Here is a 20,341-nt window from a genome sequence, read left to right on the forward strand (position 1 = left end):
CTTCAAACACGAGAAGGGAAACTGAAAGCAATGATCAGGTATCTGCCAGGACTCGGTTTCACAGCCACATCTCTTTCCTCAGCAACTGTCTCCAGTTCCGACTTATTCCACGTGGATTCCAACTGAACTTCCACCCTTCGTGTTTCAGATCCACCCAGGATTATAAATAGCTCCAAAATATTCATCGTTCCTCGAACTACTGCTCTCGCCGCATCTTGAGATCCACGCTCAACGCCATGCGGCGCCACATGAACACTCTCGACCTCTCTCTTCAGCAGCACCGATGCACTCTATCTCAAAGCTGTCCGGGTCCACAGTCCCATTTCATCCTTCGACTCATCCGATGCTTCAACAAAAAACTGTTTTTCTTCCTTTCCGATGTCAAGCTTCATCAACTCTTGAACACCAACGCCCCTCCGGAACCTTCTTCCCCTTCACTTTCCTCTGACCCCCCGTCCCCCAATCTCACCCCCTGCCGCATTTTCACTATCCCCTCTGACCCCGAACGACCAGTCCTCAGCAAAGGCCTGAGCTTCATCCCCCTTACGCCCCCACCTCAATGAATTTCGAGCTCGGCACGATGTTGAGCTCTTTTTCCGCCGCCTTCGTCTCCGTGCCCACTTCTTTGGCCAGGAGTCTCCCCCCGCATGGCTGACCCTTTCTCCCGCTTTCAGAATTCTCGTTCTACCTGGACCCCTCCCCCTGGCCTCTTACCCTCTCCAGATCTTTTCATTGCAAACTGCCGCCGTGACATCGGCCGTCTCCATTTCTCTGCTCCCCTCACTCACTCCAACCTACCTCCCTCTGAACTTGCAGCCCTCCATTCTCTCAGATCCAACCCCGGCATTGTCATTAAACCTGCTGACAAGGGTGGTGCTGTTGTTGTTTGGCGTACTGACCTCTACCTAGCGGAAGCTGAACGCCAACTCTCCGACACCTCCTCCTACCTCCACCTGGACCATGAACCCACTACCGAACACCAAACCACCGTTTCCAAGACTGTCACTGACCTCATCTCCTCTGGAGATCTTCCCCCCATGGCCACCAACCTCACAGCCCGTGTCTACCTCCTTCCTAAGATCCACAAACAGGACTGCCCTGGTAGACCCATCGTTTCAGCCTGTTCTTGCCCCACGGAACTTATCTCTTCCTATCTTGACTCTATCTTTTCTCCCCTTGTCCAGTCTCTTCCCACCTACATCCGCGACTCTTCGGACACCCTCCGCCACTTTAACAGTTTCCAGTTTCCTGGCCCCAACCGCCTCCTTTTCACCGTGGACGTACAATCCCTCTACACCTCCATCCCCCACCCGGATGGCCTGAGGGCACTCCGCTTCTTCCTTGAAGAGAGGCCCCACCAGTCCCCATCCACCACGACCCTCCTCCGCCTGGCTGAACTTGTTCTCACATTGAACAACTTCTCCTTTGACTCCACTCATTTCCTCCAAATCAAAGGTGTTGCTATGGGAACCCGCATGGGTCCTAGCTATGCCTGCCTTTTCGTGGGATATGTGGAACATTCTTTGTTCCAGTCCTACTCGGGTCCCCTCCCTCACCTCTTTTTCCGGTACATTGATGACTGTATCAGTGCCGTTTCCTGCTCTCGCCCTGAACTAGACAATTTCATTCACTTTGCCTCCAATTTCCACCCTTCCCTCACTTTCACATGGTCCATCTCTGACTCTTCCCTTCCTCGACTTCTCCGTCTCCATCTCTGGGGATAGGTTATTGACCAACATTCACTACAAGCCCACTGACTCTCTCAGCTACCTGGACTACACTTCCACCCCGCCTCCTGTAAGGACTCTATTCCATTTTCCCAGTTTCTCCGTCTCTGCCGCATCTGCTCCGACGATGCCACCTTCCATACTAGTGCTTCCGATATGTCTTCCTTTTTCCTCAACCGAGGATTCCCCTCTACTGTGGTTGACACGGCCCTCGACCGTGTCCGTTCTATCTCCCGCACTTCTGCCCTCACCCCTGCCCCTCCCTCCCGGAACCACGATAGGGTTCCCCTTATCCTCACCTTTCACCCCACCAGCCTCCACATTCAACGGATCTTCCTCCGCCATTTCCAACGTGATCCCACCACCAAACACATCTTCCCCTCACCTCCCCTTTCAGCATTCCATAGGGACCGCTTCCTCTGCGACACCCTAGTCCACTCCTCTATCACCCCCAGCACCCCTTCCCCTAGCACCTTCCCGTGCAAGCGCAGGAGATGCAACACCTGCCCTTATACCTCTCCCCTTCCCACTGCCCAGGGCCCCAAACACCCCTTCCAGGTGAAACAGTGATTTACTTGTACTTCTTGCAATCTAGTATACTGTATTCGCTGCTCACGATGTGGTCTCCTCTACATTGGGGAGACCAAACACAGATTGGGTGACCGCTTTGCGGAACACCTCCGTTCAGTCCGTATGGGTGACCCTGAGCTTCCGGTCGCCTGTCACTTTAATTCTCCGCTTCACTCCCACTCTGATCTCTCTGTCCTCGGCCTATTGCATTGTTCCAATGACGCTCACCGTAAACTCGAGGAACAGCACCTCATCTTCTGATTAGGCACTTTACAGCCTTCCGGACTCAATATCGAGTTCAACAACTTCAGATCATAACCTCGGCCCCCATTATATTTTTATATTTTTTATCCACACCTTTGGTTTGTGCCTTTTCCTCTCTCTCTCCCACACGGCAGCTGTCTCTCACTCTGCCAGCGCATTTCACACTTCATCGAGAGCCATTGTCTGTTTCTTTACCTGTCCTATTACCATCTCGTCTCACCTTGAATATCTCTCAATGTCTCTTCTTTCATCCCCTCCCCCATTTCCCAGCCCCCAAACTGCCTTTTGTTTCATTTCCTGCCTTTTCTCTCAGTTCTGTAGAAGGGTTTCGACCCGAAACGTTGACTCTATTTCTCTCTCCACGAATGTTGCCTGGCCTGCTGAGTTTTTCCAGCATTTTCTGTTGTTATTTTGGATTTCCAGCATCCACAGTATTTTGCTATCCTCCTTACCAATGCTCAGTTTGGGTTCCGCCAAGACCACTCGGCTCCCGACCTCATTACAGCCTTGCTCCAAACATGGAGAAAGGAGCTGAATTCCAGAGGTGAGATGAGAGACTGCCCTTGACATCAAGGCAGCATTTGACCGAATGTGGCATCAAGGAGCCCTAGTAAAATTGAAGTCAATGGGAATCAGGGGGAAAACTCTCCACTGGCTGGAGTCATACGTAGCACAATGGAAGATGGTTGTGGTTGTTGGAGGTCAATCATCTCAGCCCCAGGACATTGCTGCAGGAGTTCCTCAGGGCAGTGTCTTAGCCCCAACCATCTTCAGCTGCTTCATCAATGACCTTCCCTCCATCATAAGGTCAGAAGTGGGGATGTTCGCTGATGATTGCACAGTGTTCAGTTCCATTCGTAACTCCCCAGATAATGAAGCAGTCCATGCCCACATGCAGCAAGTCCTGGACAACATTCAGGCTTGGGCTGATAAGTGGCAAGTGACATTCACGCCACACAAGTGCCAGGCAATGACTATCTCCATCAAGAGAGAATCTAACCACTGCCCCTTGACATTCAACGGCATTACTATCGCCGAATCCCCCAGCATCAAATCCTGGAGATCACCATTGACCAGAAACTTAACTGGACCAGCCACATAAATACTGTGGCTACAAGAGCAGGGCAGAGAGTGGGTATTCTGCAGCGAGTGTCTCACCTCCTGACTCTCCAAAGCCTTTCCACCATCTACAAGGCACAAGTAAGGAGTGTGATGGAATACTCTCCACTTGCCTGGATGAGTGCAGCTCCAACAACACTCAAGAAGTTCAACACCATCCAGGGCAAAACAACCTGCTTGATTGGCACCCCATCCACCACCTTAAACATTCACTCCCTCCACCACCAGCACACCGTGGCTGCAGTGTGTACCATCTACAAGATGCATTGCAGCAACTCACCAAGCCTTCTTCGACAGCACCTCCCAAACCCCGACCTCTACCACCTCGAAGGACAAGGGCAGCAGGCACATGGGAACACCACCACCTGCAAGTCCCCCTCCAAGTTACACACCATCCTGACTTAGAAGTATATTGCCATTCCTTCATCATCGCTGGGTCAAAATCCTGGAACTCCCTACCTAACAGCACTGTGGGAGCACCTTCACCACACGGACTGCAGCAGTTCAAGGCGGCGGCTCACCACCACCTTCTCAAGGGCAATTATGGATGGGCAATAAATGCTGACCTTGCCTGTGACATCCATATCGCAGGAATGAATAATTTAAAAAAAATTGAATGTGACAGTGTTGGGGGCAGAGAGGGGGAGGAATTTATGAAGTGTGTTTCTTGCCCAACGCAGGAGGAGGTATTGTTGGATCTAGTCCTGGGAAACGAAGTGTGTCACATGGAGATTGTCACGGTGGGGGAAGCACCTCGGGAATAGTGATCATAGTATCGCAAGGTTTAGATTAGTTATGGAGAAGGACAAGGAACAATCTAGAATATAAATATTTAGCTGGAGAAGGATAATTTCAGCAAATTGAGGAGGGATCTGTTTGAGTTAAAGACTGGAAGGCAGAAATGTAATGGGCAGCCTTTAAAGAGATGGTTTGAGTAGAGTCTGGGTACACTCCTACAAGGGGGAAAGGATGGACAACCAAAGCCAGAGCTCCCTGGATGACAAAGGAGTTAGAAAGACTTGCATTTATATAGTACCTTTCACGACCACCGGACGTCTCAAAGCACTTTACAGCCAATGAAGTACTATTTTGAAGTGAAGTCACTGTTGTAATGTAGGAAACGCAGCAATTTGCACACAGCAAGCTCCCACAAACAGCAATGTGAGAATGAACAGATAATCTGTTTTTTAGTGATGTTGATTGAGGGGTAAATATTGGCCAGGACATCAGGGAGAACTCCCCTGCTCTTCTTCGATTAGTGCCATGGGATCTTTTACATCCACCTGAGAGAGCAGACGGGGCCTCGGTTTAACGTCTCATCTGAAAGACGGCACCTCCGACAGTGCGGCGCTCCCTCAGTACTGCACTGGAGTGTCAGCCGAGATTTTTGTGCTCAAGCCTCTGGAGTGGGACTTGAACCCACGACCTACCCACTGAGCCACAACTGACACTGTGATAGGGGGATGAAGCAGAAAAAGGATGGCAGATGTCAGCTTGATAAAGGGAGAAACATACTGAATATAAAAAGTACAGAGAAGTGAAAAAGGAAATAAGAGGAGCAAAGAGACAGTAGGAGATAAGATTGGCAGCAAACATAAAAGGGAATCCAAAGGTCTTCCACAGGCATATTAACAGTAAGAGTTGTCAGAGGAGTGGCGAGGCCGATTAGGGACCAAAATGGAGATCTATTAGAATCATAGAAGTTTACAGCACAGAGGAGGCCATTCGGCTCATCGTGTCTTTGCCGGTCAAAAAAAGTTATCCAACCTAATCCACTTTCCAGCTCTTGGTCCGTAGCCCTGTAGGTTACGGCACTTCACCTGCATATCAAGTACTTTTTAAATGTGATGTGATGAGGGTTTCTGCCTCTATCACCCTTTCAGGCAGTGAGTTCCAGAACCCTACCACCCTCTGGGTGAAATCCTTGGGGAGGAGCGATCATAATATGATCGAATTCTTCATTAAGATGGAGAGTGAAGTAGTTGACTCAGAGACTAGGGACTGGAATTTAAATAAAGGAAACTATGATGGTATGAGGCGCGAGTTGGCTAGGATGGATTGGGGAATGTTACTTAAATGGTTGATGGTGGATAGGCAATGGCAAACATTTAAAGATCGCATGGATGAACTACAGAATTTGTTCATCCCTGTTTGGCATAAAAATAAAACAAAAAAGGTGACTCAACCGTGGCTAACAAGGGAAATTAGGGAAGCATAAGATCCAAGGAGAGGACATATAAATTGGCCAGAAAAAGCAGCAAACCTGAGGATTGGGAGCAGTTTAGGATTCAGCAAAGGATGACAAAGGGATTAATTAAGAGGGGGAAAATAGAATATGAGAGTAAGCTTTCAGGGAACATAAAAACTGACTCTAAAAGTTTCTATAGATATGTGAAGAGAAAAAGATTGGTGAAGTCAAGTGTAGGTTCCTTGCAGTCAGAATCAGGGGAATTTATAATGGGGAACGAAGAAATGGCTGACCAATTAAATACATACTTTGGTTCTGTCTTCACAAAGGAGGACACAAATAACCTCCCAGAGATTTCGGGGAACATAGGGTCTAATGAGAGGGAGGAATTGAATGAAATCAATATTTGTAGGGAAATGGTGTTCGGGAAATTGACGGGATTGAAGGCAGATAAATCCCCAGGGCCTGATGGTCTACATCCTAGGGTACTTAAGGAAGTGGCCCTAGAAATAGTAGATGCATTGCTGGTCATCTTCCAAAATTCTATAGACTCTGGAACAGTTCCCATGGACTGGAGAGTAGCTAATGTAACCTCACTATTTAAAAAAAGGTGGTAGAAAGAAAATGGGGAATTATAGACCAGTAAGCCTGACATCGGTAGTGGGAAAAATGCTAGAGTCCATTATAAAAGATGTAATAGCAGAGCACTTGGAAAACAGTGACAGGATCGGACAAAGTCAACATGGATTTACAAAAGGTAAATCATGCTTGACTAATCTACTGGAAATTTTTGAGGATGTAACTGGTAGAATAGATAAGGGAGAACCAGTGGATGTGGTGTATTTGGACTTTCAGAAGGCTTTCGATAAGGTCCCGCTAAGAGATTGGCATGCAAAATTAAAACACATGGGATTGGGGGTAAGGTACTGACTTGGATAGAGAACCGGTTGGCAGACAGGAAGCAAAGAGTTGGAATAAACGGGTCCTTTTCCGAGTGGCAGGCAGTGACTAGTGGGGTACCGCAGGGATCGGTGCTAGGACCCCAGCTATTCACAATATATATTAATGATCTGGACAAGGGAACTAGATTAAATATCGCCAAGTTTGCAGACGACACAAAGCTGGGTGGGCATGTGTGCTGTGAGGAGGATGCCGAGAAACTCTAGTATGATTGGGACAGGTTGGGTGATTGGGCAGATGCAGTATAATGTGGATAAATGCGAGGTTATCCACTTTGGTGGCAAAAACAGGAAGGCAGATTATCTGAATGGCTATAGATTGGGAAAAGGGGAAGTGCAACGAGACCTGGGTGTCCTTATGCACCAGTCGCTGAAGGTAAGCATGCAGGTGCAGCAGGCGGTTAAGGCGGCAAATGGTATGTTGGCCTTCATAGCGAGAGGATTCGAGTACAGGAGCAAGGAAGTCTTGCTGCAGCTGTACAGGGCCTTGGTGAGACCACACCTTGAGTATTGTGTGCAGTTTTGGTCGCCTTATCTGAGGAAGGATGTTCTTGCCATGGAGGGAGTGCAGCAAAGATTCACCAGACTGATACCTGGGATGGCAGGAATGACGTATGAAGAGAGACTGAGTCGATTAGGCTTATATTCACTAGAGTTTAGAAGAATGAGAGGGGATCTCATTGAAACTTATAAAATTCTAACAGGACTAGACAGACTAGATGCAGGAAGGATGTTCCCAATGGTCGGGGAGTCCAGAACCAGGGGTCACAGTCTAAGGATAAGGGGTAAGCCATTTAGGACAGAGATGAGGAGGAATTTCTTCACCCAGAGAGTGGTGAACCTGTGGAATTCTCTACCACAGAAGGCAGTTGAGGCCAATTCATTAAATATATTCAAGAAGGAGTTGGATATATTTCTTAAGGCTAAAGGGATCAAGGGATATGAGGAGAAAGCAGGGACAGGGTACTGAATTTGGATGATCAGCCATGATCTCATTAAATAGCGGAGCAGGCTCGAGGGGCCGAATGGCTTACTCCTGCTCCTATCTTCTATGTTTCTATGTTACTCCCCTCTAATCCGTCTACCAATCACTTTAAATTGATGGAGGCAGAAGGCATGGCTGAGGTATTAAATGAGTACTTTACAATCGGTGTTTTCCAAGGAAGAGGACTTTGCCAAAGGTACGGTAAATGAGGTGGTTGTCAGGAGACTAGACAAAATAAAAAGGAGGGACTAGAAAGACTGGCAGTACTTAAAGTAGATAAGTCACCCGGTCCAGATGAGATGCATCCTAGGTTGTTGAGGGAAGTAAGGGTAGAAATTGTAGAAACATAGAAGATAGGAGCAGGAGTCGGCCATTTGGCCCCTCGAGCCTGCTCCGCCATTCAATGAGATCATGGCTGATCATCCAAATTCAGTACCCTGTCCCTGCCTTCTCCCCATATCCCTTGATCCCTTTAGCCTTAAGAAATATATCCAACTCCTTCTTGAATATATTTTTTAAAATGGCCTCAACTGCCTTCTGTAGTAGAGAATTCCACAGGTTCACCGCTCTCTGGGTGAAGAAATTCCTTCTCATCTCAGTCCTAAATGGCTTACCCCTTATGATCTGGAATGCACAGCCTGCAAGGGTGGTAGAAGCAGATTAAATGATAACTTTCAAAAAGGAATTGGATAAATACTTGACAAGAAAAAATTGCAAGGCTATGGGGAAAGAGCAGGAGAGTGGGACTAACTGGAGAGCTCATTCGAAGAGCCGGCACAGGCACGATGGGCTGAATGGCCTCCACCTGTGCTGTATGATTCTATAATTCTATCTTTAGACTGTGACCCCTGGTTCTGGACTCCTCCGCCATCGGGAACATCCTTCCTGCATCTAGTCTGTCCAGTCCTGTTAGAATTTTATAAGTTTCAAATGAGATCCCCTCTCTTCTAAACTCCAGTGAGTATAAGCCCAATCGACCCAATCTCTCCTCAGACATCATTCCTGCCATCCCAGGTATCAGCCTGGTGAATCTTCGCTGCACTCCCTCCATGGCAGGAACATCCTTCCTAAGATAAGGCGACCAAAACTGCACACAATACTCAAGGTGTGGTCTCACCAAGGCCCTGTACAACTGTAGCAAGACATCCTTGTTCCTGTACTCGAATACTCCCGCTATGAAGGCCAACATACCATTTGCCTTCTTAATCGCCTGCTGCACCTGCATGCTTACCTTCAGCGACTGGTGCACAAGGACACCCAGGTCTCGTTGCGCTTCCCCTTCTCCCAATCTATTGCCGTTCAGATAATAATCTGCCTTCCTGTTTTTGCCACCAAAGTGGATAACCTCGCATTTATCCACATTATACTGCATCTGCCACATCACCCAACCTGTTCAAATTATACTGGAGTTTCTCAGCATCCTCCTCACAGCACACACGCCCACCCAGCTTTGTGTCATCTGCAAACTTGGAGATATTACATCTAGTTCCCTCGTCTACATCATTAATATATATTGTGAATAGCTGGGGTCCTAGCACCGATCCCTGCGGTACCCCACTAGATACTGCCTGCCACTTGGAAAAAGACCCGTTTATTCCAACTCTTTGCTTCCTGTCTGCCAACCAGTTCTCTATCCAAGTCAGTACCTTACCCCCAATCCCATGTGTTTTAACTTTACATGCTAATCTCTTATGTGGGACCTTATCAAAAGCCTTCTGTAAATTCAAATACACCACATCCACTGGTTCGCCCTTATCTATTCTACCAGTTACATCCTCAAAAAATTCCAGTAGATTAGTCAAGCACGATTTACCTTTTGTAATCCATGTTGACTTTGTCCAATCCTGTCACTGTTTTCCAAGTGCTCTGCTATTACATCTTTTATAATGGACTCTAGCATTTTCCCCACTACCAATGTCAGGCTTACCGGTCTATCATTCCCCGTTTTCTCTCTACCACCTTTTTTGAATAGTGGGGTTACATTAGCTACCCTCCAATCCATGGGAACAGTTCCAGAGTCTAGCAAATTTTGGAAGATAACCAGCAATGCATCTACTATTTCTAGGACCACTTCCTTAAGTACCCTAGGATGTAGATCATCAGGCCCTGGGGATTTATCGGCCTTCAATCCCGTCAATTTCCCTATCATCATTTTCCTACAAATACTGATTTCATTCCGTTCCTCCCTCTCATTAGACCCTATGTTCCCCGACATCTCTGGGAGGTTATTTGTGTCCTCCTTTGTGAAGACAGAACCAAAGTATGTATTGATTTGGTCTGCCATTTCTTTGTTCCCCATTATAAATTCCCCTGATTCTGACTGCAAGGGACCTACGCTTGACTTCACCAATCTTTTTCTCTTCACATATCTATAGAAGCTTTTACAGTCAGTTTTTATGTTCCCTGAAAGCTTACTCTCAATCTCTATTTTCACCTTCTTAATTAATTCCTTTGTCCTCCTTTGCAGAATCCTAAACTGCTCCCAGTCCTCAGGTTTGCTGCTTTTTCTGGCCAATTTATATGTCCTCTCCTTGGATCTTATGCTATCCTTAATTTCCCTCGTTAGCCATGGTTGAGTCACCTTTTTTGTTTTATTTTTATGCCAAACAGGGATGAACAAATTCTGTAGTTCATCCATGCGATCTCTAAATGTTTGCCATTGCCTATCCACCGTCAACCCTTTAAGTAACATTTCCCCAATCCATCCTACCCAACTCGCGCCTCATACCATCGTAGATTCCTTTACTTAAATTCAGGACCCTAGTCTCTGAATCAAATACTTCACTCTCCATCTTAATGAACAATTCTATCATATTATGATCGCTCCGCCCCAAGGGGCCTCACACAACAAGATTGCGAATTAATCCTTTCTCATTACATAATACCCAGTCTAAGATGGCCTGATCTCTAGTTGGTTCCTCGACATATTGGTCCAGGAAACCATCCCGTACACTCCAAGAATTCCTCCTCCACAGTATTGTTACGAATTTGGTTAGCCCAATCTATATGTAGATTAAAGTCACCCATGATAACTGCTGTGCCCTTATTGCACACGTCTCTAATTTCCCATTTAATGCCATCCCCAACCTCAGCATTACTGTTTGGGGGTCTGTATACAATGCCCACTAATGTTTTCTGCCCCTTGGTATTTCTCAGCTCTGCCCATACAGATTCCACATCATCAGAGCTAATATCCTTCCTTACTATTGTGTTAATCTCCTCTTTAACCAGCAATGCTACCCCACCTCCTGTTCCTTTTTGCCTGTCTTTCCTGAATATTGAGTTCCCAGCCTTGGTCACCCTGGAGCCATGTTGCCGTAATCCCAATCATATATCCATTTACATCTAATCCCAATCATATATCCATTTACATCTATTTGCGCAGCTAATTCATCCACCTTATTACAAATGCTCCTCGCATTAAGGCACAAATCCTTCGGGCTTGTTTTTTTTTTTTTAAACACTCAAGACTTTTTAGAATTATTATTTACTGTGGCCATGTTTGATTTAAACCCTTGATTTCTCTGACTGCCACTTTTGCTTTTCTCCTTCCTGTCTTTTGCTTCTATCCTTGTTTCCCTTTCCTCTGTCTCCCTGCACAGGTTCCCAACCCCCTGCCATTTTAGTTTAAACCCTCCCCAACAGTACTGGCTGTGGAGGTGCTTGCCACAATCTTCCAATCCTCCTTAGATACAGGACTGCAGGATTGCAAATGTTACACCATTCTTCAAAAAAAGGGGGAGAAGGATAAACCTGGCATTACAGGCCAGCGGTGGGGAAGCTTTTAGAAACAATAATCCAGGAGAAAATTAACAGCCACTTGGACAAGCATTGACTAATAACCTGTGCAGAGATGGAACTGATGTTCTCGGGGTAATTTTTGATAAAGCAGTTCGGGAGCATTTAAACTAGTATGGCAGGGGGCTAGAAACCTATGTAGTGAAATAGAGGAAAGTGAAAGGCAGACAGAAATAAATGATAAAAGGGTGAGGAACAAAAAACAAAGGGCCAAACTAATTCATAAAAAATGTGAGCATAAAAAAAGCCTGAGGGTTTTATACCTTAATGCGAGAAGCATCAGGAACAAGGTAGATGAATTAGCTGTGGAAATAGAGGTTAATAATTATGATCTAATTGGGATTACGGAAACATGGTTGCAGGGTGAGCAGGGCTGGGAGCTTAACATACAGGGGTATTCAGTATTTAGGAAGGATCGACAAAAAAGAAAGGGAGGAGGGGTAGCATTGCTAGTAAAAGAGGGGATAAATGCAATTGAAAGGAAGGATATTAACTCAGTTAATACAGAATCTATATGGGTGGAGCTAAGAAATAGCGAGGGGCGAAAAACATTAATAGGAGTGGTATATAGGCCTCCAAATAGTAAAATAGAGGTTAGGGAGGGCATCACGAGGGAAATTAGAGAAGCGTGCAATAAGAGCACAGCTGTCATCATAGGTGACTTTAACTTACATATAGATTGGACTAGCCTAATCAGTAAAAATAATGAGGAGGAGGAATTCCTTGAGTGTTTGAGGGATGGTTATCTGGATCAATATGTCGAGGAACCAACTCGGGAACAGGCTATATTGGACTGGGTACTGTGCAATGAGAAGGGACTAATCAGTAATCTTGTTGTACGGGGACCCTTGGGTCAGAGCGATCATAACATGATCGATTTCTCACTCGAAATGGAGAGCGAAGAAATTGACTCAGAGACTAAGGTCCTGAATTTAAACAAGGGGAATTATGATGCCATGAGACGGGAACTGAGTAGGTCTGAGTGGACAACGTTCCTGGGAGGACTGGAGGTAGATAAACAATGGCAAACATTTAAAGATAGAATGACAAAATTGCAAAAATTGTTTATACCAATCTGGCATAAAAGGAAATCTAAAAAGGTGACTCAACCGTGGATAACAGGGGAAATTAGAGACAGCATAAAATCCAAAGATAGGGCGTATAAAATAGCCAAAAAAAGCGCCAGAGCGGAAGATTGGGAACAGTTTAAGATAGAGCAAAGGAGGGCAAAGGGCATAATCAAGAGGGGCAAAATAGCTTACGAAAACAAGCTGGCGGAAAATATAAAAACTAACTCCAAAAGCTTTTATAAGTATATCAAAAGGAAAAGACTGGTGAAAACCAAAGTTGGTCCATTGCAGTCAGATACGGGGGAATATATAATGGGAAATAAGGAAATGGCAGATCAACTAAATGCATACTTTGGGTCAGTCTTTACGAAGGAAGACACAAAAAACCTCCCTGGGATATCGGGAAAAATAGGGACATTGGCAAAGGAGGAACTGACGCAAATCAATATCTCTAAGGATATGGTGTTAAGGAAGCTAAAGGGATTGAAGGTGGACAAATCCCCAGGGCCTGATAACATGCATCCTAGGGTACTGAAGGAGGTGGCCCTAGAGATAGCGGATGCACTAAGGATGATTTTTCAGAATTCATTAGACTCGGGAACAGTACCGATGGATTGGAGGGTAGCTAACGTTACCCCACTATTCAAAAAGGGGGGTAGGGAAAAAGCAGGTAATTACAGACCTGTAAGCCTTACATCAGTTGTGGGCAAAATGCTGGAGTCCATCATTAAGGATGAAATAGCGGAGCACTTAGCAAATGGGGACAGGATAGGACAGAGTCAACATGGATTTACAAAGGGTAAATCGTGCTTGACTAATCTATTGGAATTTTTTGAGGGAGTAACTGGTAGAATAGATGGGGGAAGAGCCAGTAGATGTGGTGTACCTGGACTTCCAAAAGGCCTTCGATAAGGTCCCACATAAAAGATTAGCATGGAAAATTGAGGCTCATGGGATAAAGGGGAAAGTTTTGGCGTGGATAGGGAACTGGCTGTCAGATAGAAAACAGAGAGTTGGAATAAACGGCTCATTTTCTGAATGGCAGGCAGTAACAAGTGGGGTACCACAGGGATCTGTCCTGGGCCCCCAGCTGTTCACAATTTACATTAATGACCTGGATCAGGGAGTCGGATGCAGCATTTCCAAATTTGCAGACGACACTAAACTAGGAGGTGGGGTGGGCTCAGAGGAAGAGACCAGGAAGCTCCAGAGCGATTTGGACAGACTGGGCGATTGGGCGGATAAATGGCAGATGCACTATAATGTGGACAAGTGCGAAGTTATCCACCTTGGGTGCAGGAACGGGAGGGCAAATTATTATTTAAATGGCAATAGATTGGGAGAGGGGGAAGTACAGAGAGACCTGGGTGTTCTTGTACACCAGTCACTGAAGGCGAGCATGCAGGTGCAACAGGCGGTCAAGAAGGCAAACGGTATGCTGGCCTTCATAGCAAAAGGGTTAGAATACAGGAACAGGGATACCTTGCTGCAGCTGTACAGGGCACTGGTGAGACCACACCTCGAGTACTGTGTACAGTTTTGGTCGCCTCATCTGAGGAAGGATGTTCTTGCCATGGAGGGGGTGCAGCGGCGATTCACCAGGCTGATACCAGGAATGGCGGGAATGACCTATGAGGAGAGACTATGTAGTTTAGGGATGTACACACTGGAGTTTAGAAGATTGAGAGGGGACCTCATAGAAGTGTATAAAATTCTGACAGGTCTAGACAGACTGGATGCAGAAGGAATGTTTCCCTTGGCGGGTGAGAACAGAACTAGAGGACATAATTTAAGGATAAGGGCTAAACCATTTAGGACAGAGATGAGGGGGAATTTCTTCACTCAGAGAGTGGTGAACCTGTGGAACTCATTGCCACAGAGGGCAGTGTACGCCAGCTCATTAAATATATTTAAGAGGGAATTAGATATATTTCTACGGGCAAAAGGGGTTAAGGGTTACGGAGAGAAGGCGGGGACGGGATACTGAATTAAAGGATCAGCCATGATCTCATCGAATGGCGGAGCAGGCACGAAGGGCCGAATGGCCTACTCCTGCTCCTATCTTCTAAAAGGAGAACCAGCACGGATTTGTTAAGGGAAAATCGTGTTTGACTAACTTGATTTGAGTTTTTTGATGAGGTAACAGAGAGGGTGGTTGAGGGCAGTGCAGCTGATGTTGTGTATATGGACTTTCAGAAGACATTTGATAAAGTGCCACATAATAAGCTTGTTAGCAAAATTGAAGTCCATGAGATAAAATGGGCAGCAGCAGCATGGATACAAAGCAGTTAACAAAGCATATGGGATCCTGGGCTTTTTAAATAGAAGCAGAGAGTACAAAAGCCAGGAAGTTATGCTAAACCTTCATAAAACACAAGTTCAGCCCCAGCTGGAGTATTGTGTCCAATTCTGGGCACCACATTTTAGGAAGGACATGAAGGCTTTGGAGAGGGTTCAGAAGAGATTTACTAGAATGGTTCCAGGGATGAGTCATAGTCATGGAGTCATAACGGCACAGAAGGAGGCCATTCAGGCTCTCTGTAGGGCAATCCAGTCAGTCCCATTCCCCCGCTCTATCCCCGTAGCCCTGCAAGTTTATTTCCCTCCAGTGCCTATCCAGTCTCCCCCTGAAAACAGAGTGTCTCCGCTTCCACCACTTCCGTCGGCAGCGAGTTCCAGATCCTCACCACTCACTGTGTAAAAAAGTTTTCCCTCACGTCTCCCCTGTATCTCTTGCCCAAAACCTTAAATCTGTGTCCCCTAGTCCTTGTACCATCAATTAGTGGGAACATTTTTACCCCGTCTAGCTTATCGAAACCCGTCATAATCTTGTACACCTCTATCAAATCACCCCTCAACCTCCTTTGCTCTAATGAAAACAAATCCAGCTTCTCCAACTTGTCCTTGTAGCTAAGATCCCCCATCCCTGGAACCATTCTGGTAAATCTCTGCACCCTCCCAAGGGCCTTCACATCCTTCCTAAAGTGTGGTGACCAGAACTGGACGCAATACTCCAGTTGTGGCCTAACCAGCACTTTATAAAGGTTCAGCATAACTTCTCTACTTTTGTACTCAATACCTCTTTTTATGAAGCCTAAGATCCCATATGCTTTGCTAACCACTCTCTCAATATATCCCACCACCTTCAGGGACCTATGCATATTAACTCCCAGGTCCCTCTGTCCCTGCACACTCTTTAAACCGTGCATATTGCCTCTCCCTGTTCCTTCTGCCAAAATGCATCACCTCACACTTCTCTCTATTAAACTCCATCTGCCACTTGTCTGCCCATTCTGTTACTCTTTCTATGTCCTGTTGCAGTTGACTGGTATCATCCTCACTGTATGCCACACCCCCAAGTTTGGTATCATCGGCAAATTTGGAAATTCTACTCTGTATTCCAAGATCCAGGTAATTTATATATACCAAAAAAAGCAGTGGCCCCAGCACTGACCCTTGGGGAACATCACAGTCTACCATCCTCCAGTCTGAAAAACAGCCATTTCCCACAACTCGCTGTTTTCTGTCCTTAAGCCAATTCCTTATCCAAACTGCCACTGACCCACCTATTCAATGAGCCTCAATTTTGTTAACCAGCCTTCTATGTGGTACTTTGTCAAACACCTTCCAAAAATCCATGTAGACAACATCCATTGCATTCCCTTCATCAATCCACTGTTATTTCATCAAAAAATTCAATTAGTCAAACACGATCTGCCTTTTACAAATCCATGTTGGCTCTCCTTAATTAGCTTAAACCTCTCAAGTGCCTGTTCATTTTTTCCTTGATTATTGCTTCTAAAATTTTACCCACCACTGTTGTTAAACTGACCAGCCTGTAGTCACTAGGATTGTCCGTACTCTCTTTCTTGAACAACGGTGTCACATTTGCCAATTTCCAATCCTCAGGCACCTCCCCCGCATCCAGGGAAGAGTGGAAAATTATGGCAAGCCCTTCCGCTATCTCCTCCCTGAATTCCCTTAGCAACCTGGGATGCAAGCCATCTGGACCAGGCGACTTATCCACTCTAAGCATACCCAGCCTTTCCAGTACATTCTATCAATTTCACCCCTTCCATTGCTTCTACCTTTTCCACTTCCACTGATATTTTGTCAGCATCCACCTCCTTAGTAAACACAGATACAAAGTACTCATTGAGTATTCTAGCCTTGCCCTGCGCCTCTAAGTATATCACATTATTTGTCCCCAATAGGCCCCACCCCTCCTCTTACTACCCGCTTACTGTTTACATTCTGGTAGAAGATTTTTGGGTTCCCTTTTATGTTAACCACCATTCTACTCTCATATTCTCTCTTTGCCAATCTTATTTTCATCTTCACATCCCCTCTCAACTTATTGTATTTGGTCTGGTTCTCCCTTGAAGAATTCACCTGACATGCATCATACACCCTCTTTTTTGTTTCATCATCTTCTCTTTCTCCCTCATCATCAAGGAGCCCTTGCTTTGGTTCCCTTACCCTTCCCTCTTGTCGGAACGTACCTAGCCTGTACTTGGGACATTTCCTCCTTAAAGATCACCCATTGTTCTGTTACAGTTTTTCCTGTCAGTCTTTGGTTCCATTTTACCCTGGCTAGATCCTTTCACATCCCATTGAAGTTAGCCCGATTCCAGTTTAGAAGTTCCATTCTAGATTGTTCCTTGCTCCTCTCCATTGCTAATCTAAATCACGTGTTCTCCCACAGACACTTGGTCGACCTGGCCCACCTCATTCCCCAGCACCAGATCCAGCAATGCCTCCTTCCTAGTTGGGCCAACATCATACTGGTCAAGGAAATTCTCCTGAACACATTTCAGAAATTCCTCCCCCTCCTTTCCCCTAGCATTATCCCAATCAATATTTGGGTAATTAAAGTCCCCCAATATCACCACTCTATAGCTCTTGCATATCTCTGCGATTTCCCTGCATATTTGCTCCTCTACCTCCCTCACTATTGGAGTCCTGTAGAATAGCCCCATAACATGATCATACCCTTTTTGCTCAACTCTAACCAAATGGATTCTGTCCTTGTCCCCTCAAGAACATCCTCCCTTTGCAACACTACAATGTCTTCCTTTTTTCCTTCCCTATCTTTTCTGAACAGCTTGTACCTTGAATATTAAGTGCCCAGTCCTCAGTTTTTAAGCCACATTTCCATTATTGCCACACGGCTAATTGTGCTTGCAGCTCACCAACCTTATTCACCACACTTTGTGCATTTATGTACATGCATGCATTCTAAACCCATTTTTGAATTTTTCATAGTCTTTCTTAGTCTGCTCCTACTTCTGCCTCCAGCACTACCTTCCCCTCCAGTACCATCCAACACACTCACTCTTCCATGCACCCCATTCCTCCCCTCCACTCCTACATGCTGCTGCCCATCCCCCTGCCAAGCTAGTTTAAACCCTCCCCACCAGCACTAGCAAACCTCCCTGTGAGAATATTGGTCCCGGCTCTGTTGAGGTGCAAGAGGTGCCACCTTCTCCAGAAATAGTCCCAATGCCTCAGGAATCCAAAGCCCTCCCTTCTGCACCATCTCTCCAATCACGCATTCATCGGTTCTATCCTCCTATTCCTGTACTCCCTAGCACATGGCACCGGGAGTAATCTGGAGATTACTACCTTTGAGGTCCTGCTTTTTAATCTCTCTCCTAGCTCCCTAAACTCTCCCTCATCCCTCTTTCTGCCTATGTTGTTGCCACCGATGTGGACCACGACCTCTGGCTGTTTATCCTCCCCCCTCAGAGTGTCCTGCAGCCGCTCAGTGACATCCTTCACCCTGGCACCAGGGAGGCAACATACCATCCTGGAGTCATGTCTGCATCCACAGAAACACCTATCTGTTCCCCTAACTAATGAATCCCCGATCATTATTGCTTTTCCACTCCTCTTCCTCCCCCCCATGCAGCCGAGCCACCCGTGGTGCCGTGGCCTTGGCTGCTCTCCCCAGAGGAGCCATCACCCCCACCAGTTTCCAGAACTGTGAACTGGTTAGTGAGCGAGATGCACTCTGGGGATTCCTGCCCTACCTCCATTCCCTCTGCCTGCACATTGAGGCTGCGGGGTGACCACTTCTAGAAACGTGCTTTCCAAATATTTCTCAGCCTCGCGGATGCACTGTAGTGACTCCAGCTGCTGCTCAAGCTCCGAAACCCGGAGCTCGAGTTGCTGCAGTTGGCGACACTTCCTGCACATGTGGTCGTCCAGGCCGCAAGAAGCATCTTGGATTTCCCACATGGCACAGGATGTGCAAATCACCGGAGTGAGCTGCCCTGCCTGCCTCTGTTTACCAGACTACGGAGATAATTTAGCAAAAATAAACTTAAACACTCAACATCTACCCACCAATCAGCACCTCTTTCTATTATATAGGCTGTGAACTACTTAGCAGAAATATACTGAAACCAGAAAAAAATCTTACCAAATACTCACCTCTCAGCTCCCTTGTGCCAGCGACACCTTTGAATTCTGATGTCACTCCTTTGTTGTGTCTTGCTGTCTCCCTCGCAGGTAGTCCGCTTGCTCAGACTCCCAGGTCTCTGCTCCAAGCTGCCTTTATCCTCGGTCTCCGACTCCGTTCCTCCCGCAGGTAGTCTGCTCACTCAGACTCTGGACATGAGGGATTAGTTATTTGGATAGACTGGAAAATCTGGGGTTGTTTTCCTTAGAGCAGAGAAGGCGAAGAGGAGATTTGATAGAGGTGTTTAAAATCATGATGGGTTTAGATAGAGTAAATAAAGAGAAACTGTTTCCAGTGGCTGAAGGGTTGATAACCAGAGGGCACAGATTTAAGGTGATTAGCAAAAGAACCAGAGGCGACAGGAGGAAAAACTTAACACAACGAGTGGTTAGGATTTGTAAGTCACTGCCTGATAGGGTGGTGGAAACAGATTCAATAGTAGTTTTCAAAAGGGAATTGGATAAATACATGAAGGAGAAAAAATTGCAGTGATATGGGGAAAGAGTGGTGGAGTGGGACTGACTGGATTGCTGTTTGAAAGAGCCGGCGCTCTCAATAGGACGAATGGCCTCCTTCGGTGCTGTATTATTCGATGATTCTAGGTGGGCTGCAACCAAGGCTAAGAGCCGCACCTACTCTTTACCATGGGAGGGAGTCACCCACACCTATTGGACACAAGTCACCCCACTGGATGTCAATTCAGAACCGGCGCTCTGGTCTCCGCTCACGGTGGGTGCAGGCCTGAACCCAACTCTCTGATTCAGAGGCGGGAATACTACAGGAAACTTTGGTTTATCTGGAGGTTAACTGTCTGGAATGCTCGAGCCACCGGCAAAAATCAGGAGCCGTTTCGTTCGTTTTTTTTTTCTTTTCGTTGCTTTTTTTTTCACCAGTCAGGCTCTGCATGGTCTCGCTGAAGCTGTTGCTAAGCTACAGAGACGCTTGCAAGGTACAGCCGACTGTTTAGAAGCTGTTAAGCAACAGGGTTTGATGTAAGAAAAAGGAGACTTACCATCAAGTAACTTTAAAGTAAGCTTTAAGTAACTTATAAACACACTATATACACGAGAGGTCTTTACCATGCCTCTGGTAGAAGCCTCTTACAATACTGAACAGACCAGTATTTATACCAGTCCAACAGGAAGTGACATATGACAGGAAGTGAGGTATGTACACAGTTCATAGTTCACAGGAAGTG

Source organism: Somniosus microcephalus, chromosome 23 (genome assembly GCF_052327205.1).
Source record: "Somniosus microcephalus isolate GS21.2 chromosome 23, FLI_Smic_1.0, whole genome shotgun sequence".
Classification (NCBI taxonomy): Eukaryota; Metazoa; Chordata; class Chondrichthyes; order Squaliformes; family Somniosidae; genus Somniosus; species Somniosus microcephalus.